A 22280-nucleotide genomic window follows, 5' to 3' on the forward strand; every position below is an offset into this window, starting at 1 on the left:
TGTTGTTTAAAAGTTTATAAATGTTTATTATTTTTCCTGCATTCTTCCAAAGCACTTTCCCAGATGCTCATAACAATTCAAATCCACACCAGTGGTATGAGCCCTCACTTCACTGCCCTGCCACCAATATTGAATACTTAAAAAAAAGTAAAACTCTGCTGAAACAAATAAGGAACTTCTCTACCCCCAGCATTTTGATGATGTAGTTGGCATTCATTTAATTGCTAATAAGGAGAAGGAGGGAGTCAGAGAGAAAGAGAGAAACAGAGAGCTTTATATAGTAAGCAAACTTAGGAAATGTTGCATTCCTATTTTAGTTATTCACATGGACTCTCTCTAAAGATTCCCAGTCAAACAACATGTTGTTTCAATGTTCTCCTAAATAATTTCATCAGAGACCACTCATTTTTTGTATAGCTTCAATTAACACCTTGGAACAACTGTTTTGTGTTGGACATTCTTGAGGAAATGCTGCTTTAGTAAAATAAAGTCGTTTTTCCTCATGCTGGGAATTTTAGACACTATAGAAAGGCAGGAGTGGGTACTAGACACAGCTGGGCTTCTAGTCATTCCTAAAATTATATCGAACTTCACGAAAAAAAAAAAGAAATTTGTTAACAAAACTATTCATCTTCTCTGTCTTCCTCATTGTTCTCTTAGCAATGATAACATCAAATGCTTTCAGGCTTTGTTTGGGGGATGTATTCTTTCCTGGAAATAGCATGTAAGCATTTTCTCCTCTTCATATTTCTACAGTAAAACATCTGACTAGTGGCCCAGACCCTAAGGGGTAGCCCCTATTTAGGACTTTGCTGCCCAAGAGCAGTCTGTGGACCAGCATCTGTTCCCTCCAGGAGCCTGGTAAACGTGCAGGGTCTCAGTGCCTACCCAGACCTCCTGAGTTGGGGTCTGCCTTTCATTGAGATGTCCTGGTGATTTGCATGCACATTAAAGGGATATAAGCACCAGTCTAGGGGGCACCACTTATCTAAAGGTGCTGCGTCTTCCCCTGACCATATCTTTCAGCTTACAGTGCCACCACTGTGCACTGTAGAGAGAGGAGAGTTACTAGGCATATATTGCTGTCACCCTTTTTAAACTCTGGACCATGTATGGTCACAGTCTATTTTCCTACTTCCTTTAAGCATAATTAAATTTATTAGAAATAAAACAAACAAAACACACCAAGGACAAAGGCAAAGCAAAGATGAAGTTTAAAAAGGAAAAACATATAAAAAAGGTACTAAATCACCTCAACATAATAAAGGCCATATACAACAAACCCACAGCCAACATCAGATTTAACCAGCGAGAAGCTGAAAGACTCTCCTCTAAGACTGGGAACAAGACAGGGATGCCCACTCTCCCCACTGTTATTTAACATAGTACTGGAGGTCCTGGCCATGCAATCAGACAAAACAAAGAAATACAAGGCATCCAGACTGGTAAAGAAGAAGTCAAACTGTCACTATTTGCAGATGACATGATATTGTACATAAAAATCCCTAAAGACTCCACTCCAAAACTACTAGAACTAATATCTGAATTCAGCAAAGTTGCAGGATACAAAATTAATACACATAAATCCACTTCTTTCCTATACACTAATGAACTAGCAGAAAGAGAAATCAGGAAAACAATTCCATTCACAATTGCATAAAAAAGAATGAAATTCCTAGGAATAAACCTAACCAAGGAAGTGAAAGACCTATACCCTGAAAACTACAAGACACTCAAGAGAAATTAAAGAGGTCACTAACAAATGGAAACTCATCCCATGCTCTTGGCTAGGAAGAATTAATATTGTCAAAATGGCCATCCTGCCTAAAGTAATCTACAGATTCAATGCAATGCCTATCAAAATACCAACAGCATTCTTCAACAAACTGGAACAAATATTTTTAAAATTCATATGGAACCACAAAAGACCCCAAATAGCCAAAGCAATCCTGAAAAGGAAGAATAAAGCAGGGGGATCTCACTTCCCAACTTCAAGCTCTACTACAAAGCCACAGTAATCAAGACAATTTGGTACTGGCACAAGAACAGACCCACAGACCAGTGGAACAGAATAAAGAGTCCAGATATTAACCCAAACATATACGGTCAATTAATATACAATAAAGGAGCCATGGACATGTAATGGGGAAATGACAGCCTCTTCAACAGCTGGTGTTGACAAAACTGGACAGCTACATGTAAGAGAATGAAATTGGGGATCATTGTCTAACACCATACACAAATGTAAATTCAAAATGGATCAAAGACCTGAATGTAAGTCGTGAAACCATAAAACTCTTAGAAAAAAACATAGGCAAAAATTTCTTGGACATAAACATGAGCAACTTCTTCATGAACATATCTCCCCGGGCAAGGGAAACAAAAGAAAAAATGAACAAGTGGGACTACATCAAACTGAAAAGCTTCTGTGCAGCAAAGGACACCACCAGTAGAACAAAAAGGCATCCTACAGTATGGGAGAATATATTCATAAGTGACAGATCTGATAAAGGCTTGACATCCAAAATATATAAAGAGCTCATGCACTTCAACAAACGAAAAGCAAATAATCCAATCAAAAATGGTCAGAGGAGCTGAACAGACAGTTCTCCAGAGAAGAAATTCAGATGGCCAACAGACGCATACATGAAATGCAAATTAAAACCACAATGAGATATCACGTCACACCAGTAAGGATTGCCACCATCCAAAAGACAGACAACAACAAATGTTGGCGAGGCTGTGGAGAAAGGGGAACCCTCCTACACTGCTGGTAGGAATGTAAATTAGTTCAACCATTGTGGAAAGCAGTATGGAGGTTCCTCAAAAAACTCAAAATAGAAATACCATTTGACCCAGGAATTCCACTTCTAAGAATTTACTCCAAGAATGCAGCAGCCCAGTTTGTAAAAGACAGATGCACCCCTATGTTTATTGCAGCACTATTTACAATATCTAAGAAATGGAAGCGACCTAAGTGTCCATCAGTAGATGAATGGATAAAGAAGATGTGGTACATATACACAATGGAATATTATTCAGCCATAAGAAGAAAACAAATCCTACCATTTGCAACAACATGGCTGGAGCTAGAGGGTATTATGCTCAGTGAAATAAGCCAGGCAGAGAAAGACAAGTATCAACTGATTTTACTCATCTGTGGAGCATAAGAACAAAGAAAAAACTGAAGGAGCAAAACAGCAGCAGAATCACAGAACCCAAGAATGGACCGGGGAGAAGGAGTGGGAAGGGAGGGCCAAAGGGAAAGGGACCGGGGAGAAGGAGTGGGAAGGGAGGGCCAAGGGTGGGGGGGAAAGAAAGGGGGCTTTACAACTAGCATGTATAATGTGGGGGTTGCACTGGGAGGGCTGCGCAGCACAGAGAAGACGGTCGTGATTCTGCAACATCTAGTTCCGTTGCCTCCTGGAGGGGAGCTTCTCACAGTTCACTGGTGTATCCGCAAGGCACTGACCAGAGATAGTGATATAAACCTGAGACGCCATGATCATTCTGTGGTCAAGAGTCAGAGGGCTGGATCCCCCTGGACCAGACACTATCCTGGGCTCTGGCAGCTTTCTGATTTCTTGTTTCTTTCCCAGGCTACTCATATCAGGTATTCCTTCCCTGCCTGCTTGCCTTTAAAGAGACTCTGCCTCAACCCAGCTTACAGGGCAGTGACTTTATTGTGTCAGGCCCTCTGTCTAATCATAGCAGGACACAAGGCACCTTATTCAAGAATCATATGTATTTGCAACATGGAGTCATTTCTCAATAGCTTCCAGGATAAGGGTCATTAGCCTGACAATGGCAGGGAAGGGAAGTCACTTAGAGTTATGAAGCACCACCTAATGGCTTTTAATTGAGTTCCCTCACTAATACACTGTACAGAAGTACTTAAAAGCATGGATCAGAAGGAGACTGTTGGGAGCCACACAAAGACAACAAGATGGCCACAGTTCATGAGGTTCCTGCTTCACTTCTTGGAGATTAGCTACGAGCCCGCGCGCGCCAACAAAGAAGCCCGCGCGCGCCAAGAGATACTCTTCTCCCCCTCCTTCCCCATTATCATATACCAATCAGAATGTAACTCGCTGCGCCACCCCTGCTATGCAGCCAATCCCCTGCCTACAAGTATCCTATGGCCCACTCTGCCCCTGAACACTGGTGTATATCTACCCCCGTCTTACAATAAAATTTGAAGGCTTGATCAGAATACTGTCTTGCCTTCGCTCTTCTCTCGCCCCCATTTTCTTTCAGGTCGGATCCCCCTCGTCCCCACAAATAACTAAGTCCCGCTGGACGGGACAAGTGGCGCCCAACGTGGGGCCAGAGGCGCGGATCCTTCGCAGGCGGACCCCCGAGTAAGATATCGTCTGGCCAGACCCCTTCTTGATGAAACAATAGGAGACGCCTTTCGCCGCTCACGGAGGTCGTCGTCCCTGGTGAGTACCGGCCGCCTTATAAGAAAATGGGAACTAGATTAAGTAAAGAAGCGGTCTTCATAAGAGACCTAAAAAGTTCGCTTAGGGAGAGAGGAGTTCGAGTTAAAAAGAAAGACTTGGTAAAGTTTTTTATTTTTGTTGATGAAGTCTGTCCGTGGTTTATTGTTAATGGCCCCGAAATTCATCCTAAAAAATGGCAGAAGGTAGGTAGAGATTTAAATGATTATCTTATCAAAAACGGCCCTGACTCTGTTCCTGTTTCAGTATTTTCCTATTGGAGTCTTATCAGAGATATTGTTGAAAATACTGACCCTGATAAACGTCAACTCTTGTCAGTGGCAGAATATTGCCTCCGCCCCCTATCTCGGGCGGCCTCAAAATCGTCTCTTTCGAGTGATCCCCCTGCTCCAAAATCAGCTAAATCCCCCTCCCCTAGCCTGACACCATCTTTGCTCGGTGCCCTCCATGATACCCCTCCCAAATGTTGCATTTATCCGCCTCTCCCTCGAGATTCGGACTTTGTCGATACACAAAAGGTTTTTCCGGTCGTGACTAAGAGCCAAAATAGCGAACCTTTAGATCCGGGAGACGCGGCCGAACTAGAAGACGAGGCGGCCAAGTATCACAACCCAGATTGGCCCCTTGCCGCCCCGTCGCTTAACCCTCCTTCTTACACTCCCCCTATTCGGCCTCCCAATGTTTGCGCCCCGGCCTTTTTGCCCCCGTCGGCCCCTCCGCTACCCCCTCCGGCTCCCGGTCCTGTTAGCCCCCCTACCAGCACTGAAGACCTAATAGCACAGATAGTAGAACAAAGAATAACTTGCCATCTCCAAAAATTGGTTGTCTCCCAACCAGTTCGTCCCTCATTATCTTCGCAAAGGAGCCTCTCTAAGAAACCGCTTACAGCCACAAAACCTAAAAAACTGCTCTTTCCTGTTCTTACCCGGGCCTCCGCCCGCTCTGGCCCCACCTCCACAACACGTAGCCCGGAAGAGGGCGATCTTGAAAGCGATGGTGAAGACGCCCCTGCTGCTCAGGAATTAGAAAGTGAGGGGGAAGAGCAGGCTGAGCCAGAGCCGGCCGAACCTGCCGATGGCCCTAGAGAATTTCACAAAATCCATTTCAAAAGCTTAAAAGAGCTGAACGCAGCCGTTAAAGCTTATGGCCCCAATGCCCCTTTTACCCTTTCTGTTCTTGATTCGCTGTCTCGAGGAGGACATTTACTCCCAGGTGAATGGCTGCGTATAGTCCAGGCTGTGCTTACCCGTGGTCAGTTTCTAACTTGGAAAGCAGATTTTGCTGACCGCTGTCAGACCATCGCTGCTGCCAATGTAAAAGACCCTCATTCCCCAACAGCGTCCTGGACGTTTGATAAGCTTACGGGACAGGGCAGATATATCTCTGAAACCAGGCAGCAGCGCCTTCCCCTTGGTCTTTTATCTCAAGTGAAAGATGCCGCTTTGGGCGCTTGGATATCACTCCCTGCTTCCGGGACTGCTAACACTCCTCTAACTAAGATCACTCAAAGCTCGCAAGAAGACTATAGCGAATTTGTTAGCAGATTGTTAGAGGCCGCCGAAAGGACCCTTGGTTCCGCGGCTGCCAATGACAAGATTGTAAAACAGCTAGCCTATGAAAACGCCAATTCGGCATGTCGAGCCGTCCTCCGCGGTAAGACTCGAGACAAAACTCTTGATGAAATGCTGAGAATGTGTAGAGATGTCGATCCTTTTACATCCAAAGTCCAAGCCCTTTTAGCTGTAGGTGCCGCTGTTCAGACTCCCCCGGCTTCTTATCCTCCTTCCTTCCCCAGGGGCGCACCGCCTATGCGTAACTGCTTTAAATGTGGACAGCCAGGCCATTTCGCTCGCCAATGCCCTACCTCAGCTCCTCCTCCTAGAGTTGGGTCAGTCCCCGGTATTTGCCCTCGCTGCCATAAGGGGCGGCACTGGGCCAAAGAGTGCCGTAACAATCCAACAAATCCTTTTTATAGTACCACAAATCCTTTCACCCCCCCTTTTCAGGGAAACGGGCTGAGGGGCCAGCCCCGGGCCCCCCAGCCAATTCCATTTCAGCCGGCCTCGGGGAACAGCCTAGCTGTAGCACTCCCGCCCTCTATCGGGCCACACCCGGGAGTGCAGGACTTGACCTCTGTGCCTCCTCCTCAACAATATTAACGCCTGAAGAGGGAGTTACACTTATTTCCACAGGAATTTATGGCCCACCTCCCAAAGATACTTATTTTCTAATTTTAGGGCGAGCTTCCACCACAATAAACGGCCTTATTGTCCACCCTTCCTTAGTTGACAATGACTATACTGGAGAAATAAAAATTCTTGCTAGTGCTCCCCAGTGCCCTGTCAGCATTATGAAAGGTCAGCGCCTTGCGCAGGCACTCCCCCTCCCTTTAAGTACATCTCACCCTGCTATTCATAAGAAGCGAGGCTCCTCTACCCCAGGTTCTTCAGACTTATATTGGATCCAAGCTATTACTAAAGAACGCCCCACTCTTAAGCTTAAGATCCAAGGAAAAGTATTTGAAGGAATTTTAGATTCGGGGGCCGACTCTACGGTCATATCTCAGGCTTCATGGCCTTCCAGCTGGCCCTTACACGCTTCCTTGACCCATCTACAAGGAATTGGGCAGTCAAGAAACACCTTACAGAGCTCACAGTTACTAAACTGGGAAGATGAAGAAGGAAATACCGGATTCATTCAACCCTTCGTAGTTCCTGGGTTGCCAGTAAATCTTTGGGGAAGAGATATCCTTTCTCAAATGAAAGTCATCATGTGTAGCCCTAATGAAGTTGTAACACAGCAGATGCTCTCACAGGGTTACCTCCCTGGTCAGGGGTTGGGCAAACTAAAACAGGGAGATCCCAACCCGATACTGGCCACGCCTAAGATAGACCGCTCAGGTTTAGGGTTTGAAAAACATTTTTCGTAAGGGCCGTTGCTCCTCCTGCACTCCAGGCAGACAAGATCACTTGGAAAAGTGATGTTCCTGTCTGGATCGATCAATGGCCCCTTACCACTACAAAATTAAATGCAGCCATAGAGTTAGTGCAGGAACAGCTGGCTGCTGGACATATTGAACCTTCTACATCCCCTTGGAACACCCCAATCTTTGTGATCCAAAAGAAATCAGGCAAGTGGAGGCTCCTACAAGACCTCAGGGCGGTTAATAAGACCATGGTCCCTATGGGTGCATTACAACCGGGAATTCCCTCTCCAATAGCCATTCCTAAAGGGTATGTCAAATTAGTAATTGATCTAAAAGATTGCTTTTTCTCCATACCTTTGCATCCTGATGATTGCAAACGTTTTGCCTTTAGTATACCCATTACCAATTGTGTAGGGCCTTCTCCCCGGTTTCAGTGGAGAGTTCTCCCACAAGGAATGGCCAACAGCCCTACTCTTTGCCAAAAGTTTGTAGCCCAGACTATAGACCCCTTTAGGTTGCTCTTCCCCACTTTGTATATTATCCATTATATGGACGATATTCTTCTTGCCGGTCCTGACCAGCAACAGCTCTATGCGGCCAGTCAACAGCTAGTCACTGCCCTCCGAGATCGAGGACTACAAATTTCCCCAGAAAAGGTCCAGGTCCACCCCCCCCAACTATTTTTAGGCTTTGAATTATTTTCTAATAAAATCCTCACTCAAAAAATTCAGTTAAAGAGAAGCTCCTTAAACACTCTTAATGATTTTCAGCGTCTGCTAGGAGACATCAACTGGCTCAGGCCTTATTTAAAGCTGACCACCGGAGAGTTAAAGCCTTTGTTTGATGTCCTACGTGGAGACCCTGATCCTTCCTCCCCCCGCTCGCTTTCATCAGAAGCACAAAGGGCACTAACCATTGTAGAGCGGGCTATTTCTGAACAGACCATTAGCTACTTCTCTCCACATCTAAGTTTGTGGCTGCTCATTTTCCCTACCCCCTTCTCCCCTACAGGAGTCCTTTGGCAGAACCATCCACTATTTTGGGTTCATTTGCCAGCCTCCCCCCCTAGAGTCTTAGCTACCTATCCTCAATTAGTTGCTGCCCTCTTACGTTTAGGCCGAGAGGCAGCTCTCAAGTTGTTTGGGAGAGACCCTGAAGTTATAACCCTCCCATACAATACATCTCAATTACAATGGCTTATTCAACATGATGATGATTGGGCAATTAGCTGCACCTCCTTCCAGGGGACAATAGACAATCATTACCCTGCAGACAGATTAGTCCAGTTCCTTCAAAAGACCCCGGTTGTCTTTCCCAAAAGGACTAAAACCACGCCAATTGCTGGGGCTGTAATGGTGTTCTCTGATGGGTCCTCCTCCGGTATAGCCGCTTTCAGTATTAATGGGCAAGTTACTCGAATACAGACAGACCTCTCTTCTGCACAACTTGTTGAACTAACTGCAATAATCAAAGTTTTTGAGCTTTTAATAGATGCCCCCTTTAACCTTTACACTGATAGTGCCTATGTAGCAACCTCTGTTCCCCTATTAGAGACAGTGCCTTACATACGTCCCTCTACAAATGCTTCCCCCCTATTCGCAAAATTGCAAAAATTAATTTTAAGCCGCGATGCCCCTTTTTTCATCGGGCACATACGCGCTCACACTGGCCTTCCAGGGCCGCTTGCCAAAGGCAATGACAGGGTTGATCTGGCGACTCAATTAGTAGCCTCTGTCACGCCAGACTCACCCTTGGCTGCAGCCCAACGGGCTCATGAACTACATCATCTCAATGCTCACACTCTTAGACTCAAATTTTCAATCACCCGAGAACAGGCCCGCCAAATAGTTCGACAATGTCAAGGATGTCTAACTCTCCTCCCAGAGCCTCATAACGGAATCAACCCCCGGGGGTTAGTTCCAGGAGAGATATGGCAAATGGATGTCACTCATTACCCTCCCTTTGGTAAATTAAAATATATCCATGTGTCTATTGACACATGTAGTGGTTTCCTATGTGCATCCTTGCAAACGGGAGAGGCAACTAAAAATGTTATTACCCATGTTCTCTCATGCCTGGCATATCTACCACAACCTAAAATCTTAAAAACTGACAATGGGCCTGGATACGCCAGCTCTAGCTTTAAACAGTTCTGTGCGCAGTTAGATATTAAGCACGTAACAGGAATTCCCTATAATCCCCAAGGCCAAGGCATTGTTGAAAGAGCCCACTTAACCCTTAAAAACATGTTATTCAAACTTCAGTCGGGGGGAGAAGTACTCTATCCGAGAACAGGTAATGCAAAGACACTCCTAAATCATGCACTGTTTGTTCTCAATTTCCTTACTTATGACTCCGCGGGTAAAACCGCTGCTGATCGCCTTTGGCATCCCTCCACGGCAGATAATTATGCACAAGCTATGTGGAGAGATCCGATGACCAATACATGGCACGGGCCTGACCCTGTGCTCATATGGGGGAAAGGACATGCTTGTATATATGATGCTAAGGCACAAAATGCCCGATGGCTCCCAGATAGGCTCATTAAACTCCTAGACACAAATAGAGGCAGAAACAATAATAATTCCAGTCCAGGGCATATTAACCCCTGAGAAGCCTTCCCTTTCTGTTTATTTTCAGGAGGCAAAAATGAAGATATGTACACTATTGACCCTCGTCATGACCTTTCGCCCCGTTTGGACCCATCAGATTTCCAATTTCACCTGGACAGTCACCAATGAAGCAGGAGACGTCGTTTTCAGTTCTTCCACCTTAGCAAGTACCCCCCCATGGCCTGTTCTTGCCCCTGATCTCTGTGACTTGGCCGCTGGAGCTTCTGCGGCCTGGGGGACCCCAGACATTTACTTTCCTTTTTCCACCTCCCCTGAGACCTACCCTGAGGGACAATCTACCACCTCTCCTGGGTGTAACAACACCCCTAGGAGAACCTACCTCAGAGAAACAGAATTTTATGTCTGCCCGGGAGCTCATAGAGATCGAGCCCTTAACTATAAATGTGGATATAGAGACTCCTATTTCTGTGACTCCTGGGGGTGTGAGACTACGGGAGATGCTAGTTGGAAGCCTAGCTCCACCTGGGATTATATAACTGTAAGTAGGGCTTGGAATCCCAAGCCTAACTCAACTGTTACCCCAGAATGTCAAAGCACCCAATCTACAAGGGGGCGATGTACACCGCTCTCCATTACCTTTACTGACAAGGGAAAAAGGGCCCCTATTGATGGATGGCTCAGGGGACATGAATGGGGGCTAAGGCTTTATGTTTCAGGAAAGGACCCTGGGCTCACTTTTAAAATCAAATTAATTCGATCCATTCCAAACGCCAACAAGCACGTTGTCCTTGGCCCTATTGCCCCTAAGGCAAGAGACCCAAGACCTTCTAACCCTTCTCCCCTGTCTACTAGTACTATTTTCCAGGCCTTGCTCCCCCCGGTTTTACCCTCCACAGGCGAAATCCTTAAAGGCCTGGCTAATGTGACTGCAAAATCCCTTAACTCCACTGGATATAGCGAGTGCTGGTTATGTTTCTCCCCCGTTCCCCCGTTTTACGAAGGGATAGCAGTTTTAGTAAACACCTCAGCAGACCTCATACTTACCAATGACTCCAGCAAGACTCGCTGGTCAGACCCCTCCCGTTTTTCAGAAACCTCTCCGGGTCTCACATTGACGCAGCTTTCGGGAATAGGCCTCTGTATACATAGCCCCCTCTTGCGTCTACCCCCTCAGCTAGTACCCATTTGTAACAGCTCCTTCTCACCCCCGCTGTCCTATGAATTCCTTGTCGCGCCCAACGGTACTTATTTTGCTTGCTCCTTTGGCATAACGCCCTCCGTTAACCCGCGCTTATTAATATCTAACAATGAATATTGTGTTTTAGTCATGCTCATGCCCAAGATTTCCATACATCCCACCGAAGACCTCCTTCCATATTACTCGGGCTCTACTCGCACTAAGCGTGAGCCAGTAACCGCCATTACCTTATCTGTATTATTAGGATTAGGAGCAGCTGGGGCTGGAACAGGCATTGCCTCCATAATTACTTCTAAACAACAATATTATGCTCTTAGTCAGGCTATTGATAAAGACATACAAAATCTGCAAGAGGGTTTAGACAGCCTGAAAGAATCTGTTGTCTCTCTCTCTGAGGTAGTGCTCCAAAATCGCCGAGGGTTAGACCTCCTTTTCCTGAAAGAAGGAGGTCTCTGCGCTGCTCTTAAAGAAGAATGTTGCTTCTATAAAGACAAAACAGGGTTAGTGCAGGATAGCATTGATAAAGTTAAGAAAAACCTAGAAGCCAGGCAAAAACAAAGAGAAAAGGATGAGGCCTAGTATAAAAACTGGACCTCTGCCACCCCTTGGTTAACTACTCTGATCCCCACCATCCTTGGACCCTTGGCAGGATTCTTCCTTTTAGTGTCTCTTGGCCCTTGGGCCTTAAGAAAACTGACAGTTTTTATTCGAGAGCAAGTTGACCAGCTCGTCAAGCCAGCGGTTGCTGTTCATTATCACAGACTTACAGCCTGCGATGAAGAGTCTTACACCGAGCCAACCAATGCTCCCGGTCTCCGGTTTTCAACTTTACAGGCGCCTCAACCATGGTACCATCGATTCTGGCACCGTACTTAATGTGGCCTATATGCTGGTCAGCCAGAGCCAGACATACCCCTAACTATGAGGGTATGGGCATCGAGATGAGTGCGAGACAAAGTACCGCAAGGGAGGGTTCTTCCTAGAACCTCTCTGGTCCTCCCTGAGAATACGCCTGGCTTGCATAGAGGTTGGTATCCATATGTACATAAAGCCTTGATATATTAAGGTCAATTTGGCTTTCAGCTCTGCCTCTCCTCCTTAAAAGATACCGAGAGCATTTGCAGGATGTTACCCTGCTGGAGGAGCCAGGCCTCTATTCCCTCACTCGATTAAGGCCCACCTTTCTAAAATAAATAGAAAGAGAGGAGATGTTGGGAGCCACACAAAGACAACAAGATGGCCACAGTTCATGAGGTTCCTGCTTCACTTCTTGGAGATTAGCTACGAGCCCGCGCGCGCCAACAAAGAAGCCCGCGCGCGCCAAGAGATACTCTTCTCCCCCTCCTTCCCCATTATCATATACCAATCAGAATGTAACTCGCTGCGCCACCCCTGCTATGCAGCCAATCCCCTGCCTACAAGTATCCTATGGCCCACTCTGCCCCTGAACACTGGTGTATATCTACCCCCGTCTTACAATAAAATTTGAAGGCTTGATCAGAATACTGTCTTGCCTTCGCTCTTCTCTCGCCCCCATTTTCTTTCAGGTCGGATCCCCCTCGTCCCCACAAATAACTAAGTCCCGCTGGACGGGACAGGAGACTACCTTCTTGTGCCCTTAACTAGCTTTGTGACATTGGACAAGTTACTGAGCTTTTCTGTGCTGTGATTTACTCATCTATAAAAGGAAAATAAGGGCAATTCCTGTTTCTTAGAGCCAGGACTGGCTGCAAAATTTGCAGGAATTAGCAGTGATTAAAATATTGGGCCCCTTGTTCAAAATTTTTTGAGCATTTCAAGATGGCCCCTCTGATCACAGGGCCCTGGGCAATGGGAAGGGCAACAACCCTTCTGAGGGTTGTTTTGATAATTGCTGTGCCTAGGACATGGTAAGATATCAACAAATTATTGAAAAAGCTTTGAGAAGGAGCTACTTGATTGATTCTGTGTTATAAATGAAGGAACTGAAGATCTGGACAGTAAAAAAAACCTACTCAACAACGTCAGACAGTTGAGCTGCTGAGCCATGACTCCACCTAGGTTTGTTCCAAAGCGAAAGAGCAGAAATCCCCTCGAGAAGAAGCACAGGCAAAAGGAAATGAACTTGGTGCTGCCACACTGGGGGTGAAGAGAGCCAGGGACCCAGGACTCCCTCTTCTCATTGTCAAGAGGACAGCAAAGAGAGAGCAGCATATCTGATTTCCATGGCAGCTGGGGACTTTTACTAGGTCAAAAGCAGGACTGAGAGCTTTTGACTCAGGTTGAGCTGTTTGTGAGATCCCAGCAGAACTTTGAGCTTATTTCGATCAGAAGCTTAAGATATCATGTCTCAGGCCTTGTTTTCCTAAGTCTTTGAATGACTTCATGCTAAGTGGATAATCAGGTTCCTTCCCCAGCCACACCCATCTGGTAGGAATCTTTCCTTTCTTTGGGCTATAGTATCTCCTGGCTTCCAAAGAGTCAAGACCAATCTGAAAGCCTCCCTTCAGGTTGGGACCCCAGCAATCTGGGTGATTATCCTGGCCAGGAGTAATTGCATGCCCAGCCGGGAGCCCTAGGAAAGGTGACGTGTAATGAGCCATCCTATGGGGGCTGTCTAGCACAGCTCCCTCCCAGTTGGTGAGAGTGCAAGCAACAGGCAGCATGGGTTCTTTGCCCCGGTTGAGGAAATGTTTTAGGCACTGTACACATGCTCTTTTAATTCTCTTAATAGCCCTTGAGGGGCAGGTGTGACCATGCCCACCTTACAGATGAGAAAACAAGGTCATATGCCTTGAGTCACACAAGCGAGAAAAGGGCAGAGTCAGATTTAAATCCTGGTCTCTCTGGTCATACCATTCCATACCTAAACTTTTGCACTTGGAATGGTCCAAGTTGACTGGACCATAGGTTGCCCAGATATTTGATCAAACATTATTCTGGGTGTTTCTGTGAGGCTGTTTTTAGATGACATAAACATTTAAGTTAGTAGCCCGAGTAAAGCAGGTTGCCCTTCCTAATATGGGTGGGCCTCATCCAATGAGTTGAAGGCCTGAATAGAACAAAAAAGCTGACCCTTCCCTGAATAAAAGATGATTTTTCCTCCCTGTTTGAACTGAAACATTGGCTCTTCTGGATCTTTGACTTGCCAGATCACCCTGCAGTTCTTGGGACTTGCCGGCCTCCATAATCATGTATATTTGTGTATTTATATATATTTACATGTGTAATATATTCATATACATAATATATGTGTGTTTCTCCTATATATATATATGTATGTCCTACATCCTATTGCTTCTGTTTCTCTGTTTCCCTAACACAATGATATTCTAGGAATTGAGCTCAGCACTTTGGGAATACGGGGCCGCAGCAAACACAAGACAGAGTCCCTGCATCCAAGATGCTCAAGTGCAAGGAGGTCAATTAACAGCACAGCAGCTGACTGTTACTGGGGCGTGAGAAGGAATCGATTGAGGAGCTGAGTTGCTGGGGATGGGATTTGAGCTGCAGGACCAGAAGGCAGTGATGCAAAAGGGCAAAATCTGGCTGAGGGAATTTGTGAAAAAAATCATGAGAGAATGAAATTGGCAGAGTATCCATCAGGTTCCAGTCAGGAAAACATAAATCACATTAATTATTTTAACAACAAGCTTCTGCTATAGAGGACTGGTTAAAGCAGGTATTGGAGGGCTAAGAAAGCAAAATGAAAAGCCTAGGGTAATGGAGATGGTACGTGCCCCAGTGGGGTGCAGGGTGCGGAGCACAGGGCAGAAATTAGGATGATTAGGAATTAGAAGTTTAAAGATGTTCCTGAGGAGCTGAAGCTCGGACATGAGGAAGGGTGTTGCCTGGGGGTTTCAGGGGCCTCTGAGCACCTTGTACACTGCCAGTGGTATGCTGGGGCTAGCAGGGGCTTGGGAGAAACAACTGTTGAATTCCCAGGAATTTTGGGAGCCGGTTGTTAAACCTTTAATGCTTGAGGGCACCCATGGTGGGAGTATTTACACAGAACGGGCAATTGCTACTAAACGAGACTGTTTTTTTCCAGAGTCAATTTTCTGCACACTGCTGGTTCTGGACCTGTGGAATAGGGCTGGACACTGTGACCGAGGCTGGCTGCTGCTGTGTGCAGGGCTGTGGCTGGGGGAGCATGGACAGTGGGAAGAACCAGGTCCCTGCCACTTTCAGTGGCTTTTAGCCTCTCTCTACTCCCCTGTGTGGCAGATCTATGAGCAGGTCATCTGGCAAAGGAGAACTGTGGATTGCCGTCTCACTCCTCACATCTCCCAAAGGAGAATATAGAAGGGTTTATTTGGAGCTCAGAACCACTAGTTTAAATACAAGGGGGCCAGCCTTCTAATCTCCAGGAAGCACTGTTGCATAGTGGTGGTTGAGAGTTCTGGTCTTAAAATAATCCATATTTGCTGGGGTTCAAGTGTTGGCTTTGCCAGCTACCACAATATCTGTGACTTTAAGTAAGATATTTAAGCTCTCTGCCTTACTTTCTTCAGCTATATAACAGGGATAATCATGATACTTAGTCATAGGATAGACTAAGTGTGATAATGGCTAGAAGGTAATCATCCTTGGTTTTACTCAAATGTCACCTTCCCAGAGGAGACTTTCCTGATCACTATTTCAAATCACATTCCCTTTCATTGTGCCCCACGCTCATTATTTCCCTCCTATTATTCATTCTTCTCTAATCTTTACCATCTTATGTCTTCTAATGTACTTATTTATTTTTTATTGTCTGTCTTCCTAACTTGAATGTCTGCCCCAAGAAAGCTGATCATATGTTCTGTTGTCTAGCACATAATTGCTATTCAATAAATGTTTATTGCATGAATCAAAAACCTTGTCTAGCAAATAGTTTGCATGATGAAATATTAGCAGTCACTAATAAGACAAAAATTATTTTATTAGAGTTTTGACCTTCCATAAACACATTGCCACCACAGAACTGAACTCAGTCCATAAAATGAGATGTTAACCTACTTTGAAAATCTGTCAAGAGAACTGAGCTAGAATACACGTTGCTCAATAATAGCTTGAAAATTTTAGTTTGCTTGACATCTGTTAGACATCTCTCAAAACTGGCCAGTGGATTTACTCTTTGGATGTGACTAAGGTGAAACACCCTACTGGGTCCACTTTTCTTTTAATTATAAGATAAAAGAGGCAGAAAGAGAGCTGCATCCCTGGAACATGTCAGAAAGACACCAGTAGCATGCTAATATCCCCAGAAAAACCTTTTTCATTTGCTTTCATACAACTACCAAGTAGCAGATTGAACTTTTAGCATTCCAGAGAGAAATTTCAATAACTTAATTTTTGCTACAGGTATTTTTTTAAAATGCTACTAACTGCTTGTTCTTTGAGGTCCTACCTTAATAAATAAAATTGCTTTTTATTAGCTTAAGGCAGAAACCTACCACCTTCTGACCTTGTACTCAGTGTGCATATTTATTCTCTCAGTGTGGCCAATATGGAAACATCTAGACATATGTGGGCTCTGTTGTCAAGGTTAAACCTACCTTGATAGTAGGGAACACTTTGACATTCCCAATGTCAATCACCTGGGCTGAGTGGGTCCTTAGGAACTAAGAAAGGGTGGGTAGTTTATGTAGACAAAGAGTTTGCTTTTGTCTTTCATTTTTGATCTGTACTTGAGGCATCCAGGTGCGTACAGGTCACTCTCAAGTAGCGGAAGTTAAAGACAGGCTCTGTCACCTTGGGGTGGATGAATGCTAATAGTAAAGATGGCTTTCATTGACTGAGCACTCACTATACACCAGGCACTCTAGTCAGTGAATGAGCACGTCAACTTTCTTAACAACTCTGAAAGATCAATAGGTGCTACTGTTATCCTGATTTTGCAAAATTGAGGATAAGAGGTTAAGAAAATTGAGGTTTAGAGGAATTGCATAACTTTTCCAAAGTCCCACATCTAGTATGTGAAGGTACTGGAATTTTAATTTTGTGATTCTGACCCCCAAACCATACTCTCTGGGGTTTAAACAAGCCAGACTATTTGGGACCTGTATTTCACTATTGTTAGCATCCTTCGGTAAAATCTTTTAGAAGGAACATTTGAGTCTTGCCTCAGGTGTACCCACAAAGGTGAAAGGACTCTCTGTCCTTCCTTGGGTCACAGCATGAAAGGGGAGCAGCATCCCTGAGGTTAGTGCAGTGATGGTGGGTGGTTAATGAACTCTTCCTGGGGAAGGACTTGGGCCAGTTATCCAACCTCTCAGTTCCCCTTGGTGCTCACTGGTAAAGTATAATAAAAGTACCCAACTCATGGAGAGATTGTAAAAATTAAATGGATAATGTATATAAAAAACCTTATGACAATATCTGGACCATGGTAAGCCCCTAATAAACTCTTGGATGTTATTAAGGAAATGAGCAGCATATGTTTCTTCCCATTCAATGAAACTTCAATATTCAAGATACTACAAACATCTTAGACAACCTCCTGCAATAGTATTTCACAAGATGTGCCCCTGTTATCTTGGAGCCAAAAAACTGTACTCAGAACAAGTTCTAGGATCAATTTTGTTTTGGAAATATATGTGATTTCTTTCTCTTTGTAAATTAAATGCTTTGAGAATTTTATAATAAAGACTTGTTAATCTTGGTTTCAGATGGTATCTTCTGAATGCTTTTTAAAAAAATATTAAAATATTTTGAAGACTTGATTTTTTTGAGCAGTTTTGGGCTCATGGCAAAATTAAGAGGTATAGAAATTTCTCTGATAGTCCCTGCCCCCATACGTACACAGCTCCCCCCAGTATCAACACCCCCTCCTGAGTGAGACATCTGTTGCAGCCGATGAACCTACACTGACACATCATAATCACACAAAATGCATAGTTAACCTTTGGTTCGCTCTAAGTATTGCACATTCTATGGATCCTGCACAATGTAAAATGACACAAACCCACCATTATAAGTATTATACAAGAGTATTTTCAAGACCCTTAATATCCTCTGTGCTCCACCTATGCATCCCTTTTCCTGACCCCATGTAACCTCTAGAAACCACTGATTTTTTTTTCACTGCCAAAATACTTTACCTTTTCTGGAATGTCATATAGTTAGAATCATACAGTAGGTAGTCTTTTCAAATAGGCTTCTTTCACTTTGTAATAGGTATTTAAGTTTCCTCCATGTCTTTTCTTGGCTTAATAGTTCATTTTTGTGTGTGTGTGCTGGTTAATATTCTGTTGTCTTGGTGTATCAGTTTATTTATCCATTTGCCTACTGAAGAACATCTTGGCAATTATGAATACAGCTGCTATAAATATTTGTGTGCAGTGTTTTGTATGGACATGTTTTCAACTCCTTTGGGTAAATACAATACCTGGATTGTATAATGAGAGTATTCTTAATTTTGTAAGAAACCGCCAAACCCTCTTCCAAAGTATCTGTACCATTTTGTGTTTCCTCTATCAATAAATAAGAGTTCCTCATGCTTCACAGCCTGACCAGCCTTTGGGTTGTCAGTATTTTGGATTTTGGCCTTTCTAATAGGTATGTAGTGATATCTCACTGTTGGTTTAAATTGCATTTTCCTGGTTATATATGATGGGAAGCACCTTTCCATATGCAAATTTCTCATCTGTCTATCTTTTTTGATGAGGTGTCTGTTAAAGTCTTTGACCCTTTTTTAATTGGGTTGTTTGTTTTCCTAATGTTGTAGTTTTAAAGGTTTTTTGTCTATTTTGGATGACAGTCCCTTATCAGATGTGTCTTATGCAAGTATTTTCTCCCAGTCCGTGATTTGTCTTCCCATTCTTTTGACATTGTCTTTCCCAGAACAGATGCTTTAATTATAATGAGGTCCAGCTCACCAATTATTTCTTTCATGGATCATATCTTTGGTGTTGTGTCTAAAAACATATCACCATATCCAAGGTCATCTAGGTTTTTTCCTATGCTATCTTCTAGGAGCTTTATAGTTCTGTGTTTTACATTTAAGTTTATGATAGATTTTGAGTTAAGTCTTGTGAGAGTGTAAGATCTGCATTTAGGTTCATTTTTTGTATGTGGATGTCCAGTTGGCTCCAGCAACATTTATTGAAAAGACTATATCTGCTCCATTCTATTTAATTTGCTTCTTTGTCTAAGATCAATTCACTATATTTAAGGGACTCTATTTCTGGGCTCTCTATTCTGTCCCATTGATCTATTTGTCTATTCTTTTGCCAATATCACATTATCTTGATTATTGTAGTTTTATAGTAAGTCTTGAAGTTGGGTGGTGTCAGTCCTCCAATTTTGTTCTTCTCTTTCAATATTGCATTGAATATTCTGAGTCTTTCTTTTCCTTCTCCATATAAACCTTAGAATCACGTTATCAAAATCTACAAAATAACTTGCTTGGATTATATTTTCTGAATGCTTTAGATATGGGAGTTTCTTTTTTCAATTACTAGTTACTAACATTCTTTGGAATACATTTTGGAAATGGGATCTTATGTAATTTCTTTATTCTTTGTGCACCTTACATAACTCCCTAATCCTTTGTGCATGATCCTCGAATTTTTAAATATTTTGGTATATATCTCTTGTATATAGCTTGTATATATCTCTTTGTGGACCATAGCATGGAACACATAGTAAGTACTTAGCAAAACAAATTTTGCTCAACCAATTCACTGGGTTCTGTTTTAGGTTCACAGAGAGAACACTTGAGCCCAGTCTAGTGTGAAATTAACCCACCTCCAGGCAGGCCGTGAAATATCATAGAGGGACTATTTGAACAAAAATCTCTGTGGCTTACTTTCCTCATTTATAACTTTCATGTTTGAAATTAAAGAGCCCTTGTATTAGTTTCTATCTTTAAATTCTAGGCAACTATGAATTAGGGTCAGTAAAGTTGGTGAAGTTTATGACAAAAGAATGTAAAATAGAAGGAGGGAGTATGACCTTGTAGAAATAACTGGAGATGAATGAGAAAAACAAAGGCTATTTATTCTGCGCTTGCTGCAGCAAGGGAGTCCATCACTGTCACTCGTACTTTGGCAGAGTCAGATGCAGGTGGAGGACTGGGAAAGCTTTGTAGTGAAAACAAGGAAGGCTTCAGGTGTGCCCGGACTGAACACTGTGGGCCTGGGGAAGCTGTGGGCAGGATAGCTGGAAGTGGGCACCCTGTGGGATGGGTTGGGGTTGCATACTTGGCTTTCTCTGGTTGGTCCTAAGTTGGAATCAGGGACAAAAATTAGAGAAGCTGTCAGTTATTAGTCAAATCCTGGCCATTTTGTGTTGATTGGTTCAGGAGCTAGTGATTGGCTTTCTAGATTGTTACTTGAGATAGCAGCCTGACTTCCTATTGGACTGACTTATAGCAGGCTGGTTTCCTGGGTTGGTTACTGTACCTAAGGGTTTGGTTTCCTGAGCTGGTTGCTGCAGGGTTGGGTTCAGAGTTCTACTTTCATGTATGATCTAGCCATTGTTTGTTTATATATTTAGTCTTTCATCCTCATTAACTATTTGGGTAAACTCTCAATTCAACTCAACCAAAACTTCTCCACGTTGAGGTAGTGTGTCCAGGATCATGGTTTGTGCTTTTGGTAAGGATAACAGTAGATGAAACAACAGATCTTTCCAGAATTCTTTTGTAGTTCATTAGTATTACAAACTATGTGTTGAATGCAATAGTGGGCCTTTTCTGATTCAGGAAAAGGTGTCCACTTAAACCTTATAAGAGTTGTGAGTTCTCAAAGGTATAAAGAACATTTTGATGCCTGTAATCTCAGAAATTTTTGCCACTCTTGATTGCTGCTGTGGGAACTGGAGGTGTCTCCAAAGAGTATTTAACTCCCTGTATTGATTATTTCTCAGGATGTTGATTACGATTGGACTAGACTTGGTATAACATTTCTCAGTAATTTTGGAATGGTTCTCAGTATATCTATTTATTTTATTTCTTAATAAGAAAGGAAAGAAGTCCCTTCTGTGAGTCCACATGCTCTGGCCTGTGGCCTTATACAACCCCAAACCAAAAAGTTTTTTTTTTTTAAATGGTCATTGAAATACAAAAAGTACCCCCCAAAACAAAAAACCCAACCAACCAACCAAAGAATATGTGACAAGAACTGTAAGAAGCCTGTAAAGCCTAAACTATTTACTCTCTGGTCCTTTAGACCAAACATGTGCCAACTCTATCCTGGTCAATCAATAGAGAGCCTTGGCAGGTTTCTGAAGTAGAGCCCTCTTAATCTGCAGTGGGTGGAGGTGGTAAGGTGTGGGGTGCTGCCTGATAGGCCCACACAGTAGATGGAGAGGAAACACCAGTCTTACCTGTCAGACTGGACAAAGGCGGGAGAAGCTGGAGGTGCCCTCCGAGGATCTGACGTGAGCTGCCCTGGCTCCCAGGAGCTGCAGACCTGAGCACTTTGCTTTGTGTTCTGAACCACTGTGCCTCCTCCCCTGTGATTGCTGCCCAGGCTCGTTCTGCTGCTTTTTTCGGGTCTAGCCAGTGCCATAACTGGAAAGGAGTCACTATTTTCAAGACTTCAAAGCATCCTCACCCAAGAGCCCAGTCCTTTTGAACAATACTTCAAGCAGGAATTTCCTTACCTTTTACATTTCTGTTTAGTTCAGGAAAAAAGAAAAAAAGGCTGAGTTGCCCTTCTGAGAAAATGATGTAGCACAGTCATCAGACATGTGGGAACAATGCATAATAACATTCTCAAAATGCTTACAGCATTACAGTAAGTGAAAAAGTTGAGCACAAATGTGGATAAAAGCATAGTCTTGATGACTTAAATCAAACAATGCACAAACAACAAAATATGTATCAAAACAAGACACTGGAGAAGAAATGCTTCAATTAACTGTGGTTGCCACAAAGAATTGGAACTCTAGGGTATGTTTTCTTCTTTAAGTTTTATTTTCAAATTTTCCTACCAAAAGCACATACAGTTTTAAAACCCAATTTACAAAAAAACAAATAGTTTGAAAAACTACACTACTTTGGTGTATTCTAGTCAGAAAAAAACATGTGTACATTTGTACTCAAGTGTCTTCCTGGGAGCAGATGGAAAATGGGTCTATAAACACATGATTTGGATCGAATTGTCACAGTTACCAGAAACGGGAAGAAAATGAAAAAAAAATGCATGTGAGGG

At 43.6% G+C, this 22280-nt stretch overlaps 1 long non-coding RNA gene across 1 annotated transcript; it reads left to right on the forward strand.

Annotated features, from left to right (window-relative positions):
• Positions 1-3914: 3914 nt before the first annotated feature.
• Positions 3915-12660, forward strand: LOC140849660 (uncharacterized). Its single transcript, XR_012131799.1, has 3 exons — positions 3915-4442; positions 10027-12184; positions 12263-12660. It is a non-coding gene; the product is annotated as an uncharacterized lncRNA (long non-coding RNA).
• Positions 12661-22280: the final 9620 nt, after the last annotated feature.

The sequence above is a fragment of the Manis javanica genome, chromosome 5 (genome assembly GCF_040802235.1).
Source record: "Manis javanica isolate MJ-LG chromosome 5, MJ_LKY, whole genome shotgun sequence".
Classification (NCBI taxonomy): Eukaryota; Metazoa; Chordata; class Mammalia; order Pholidota; family Manidae; genus Manis; species Manis javanica.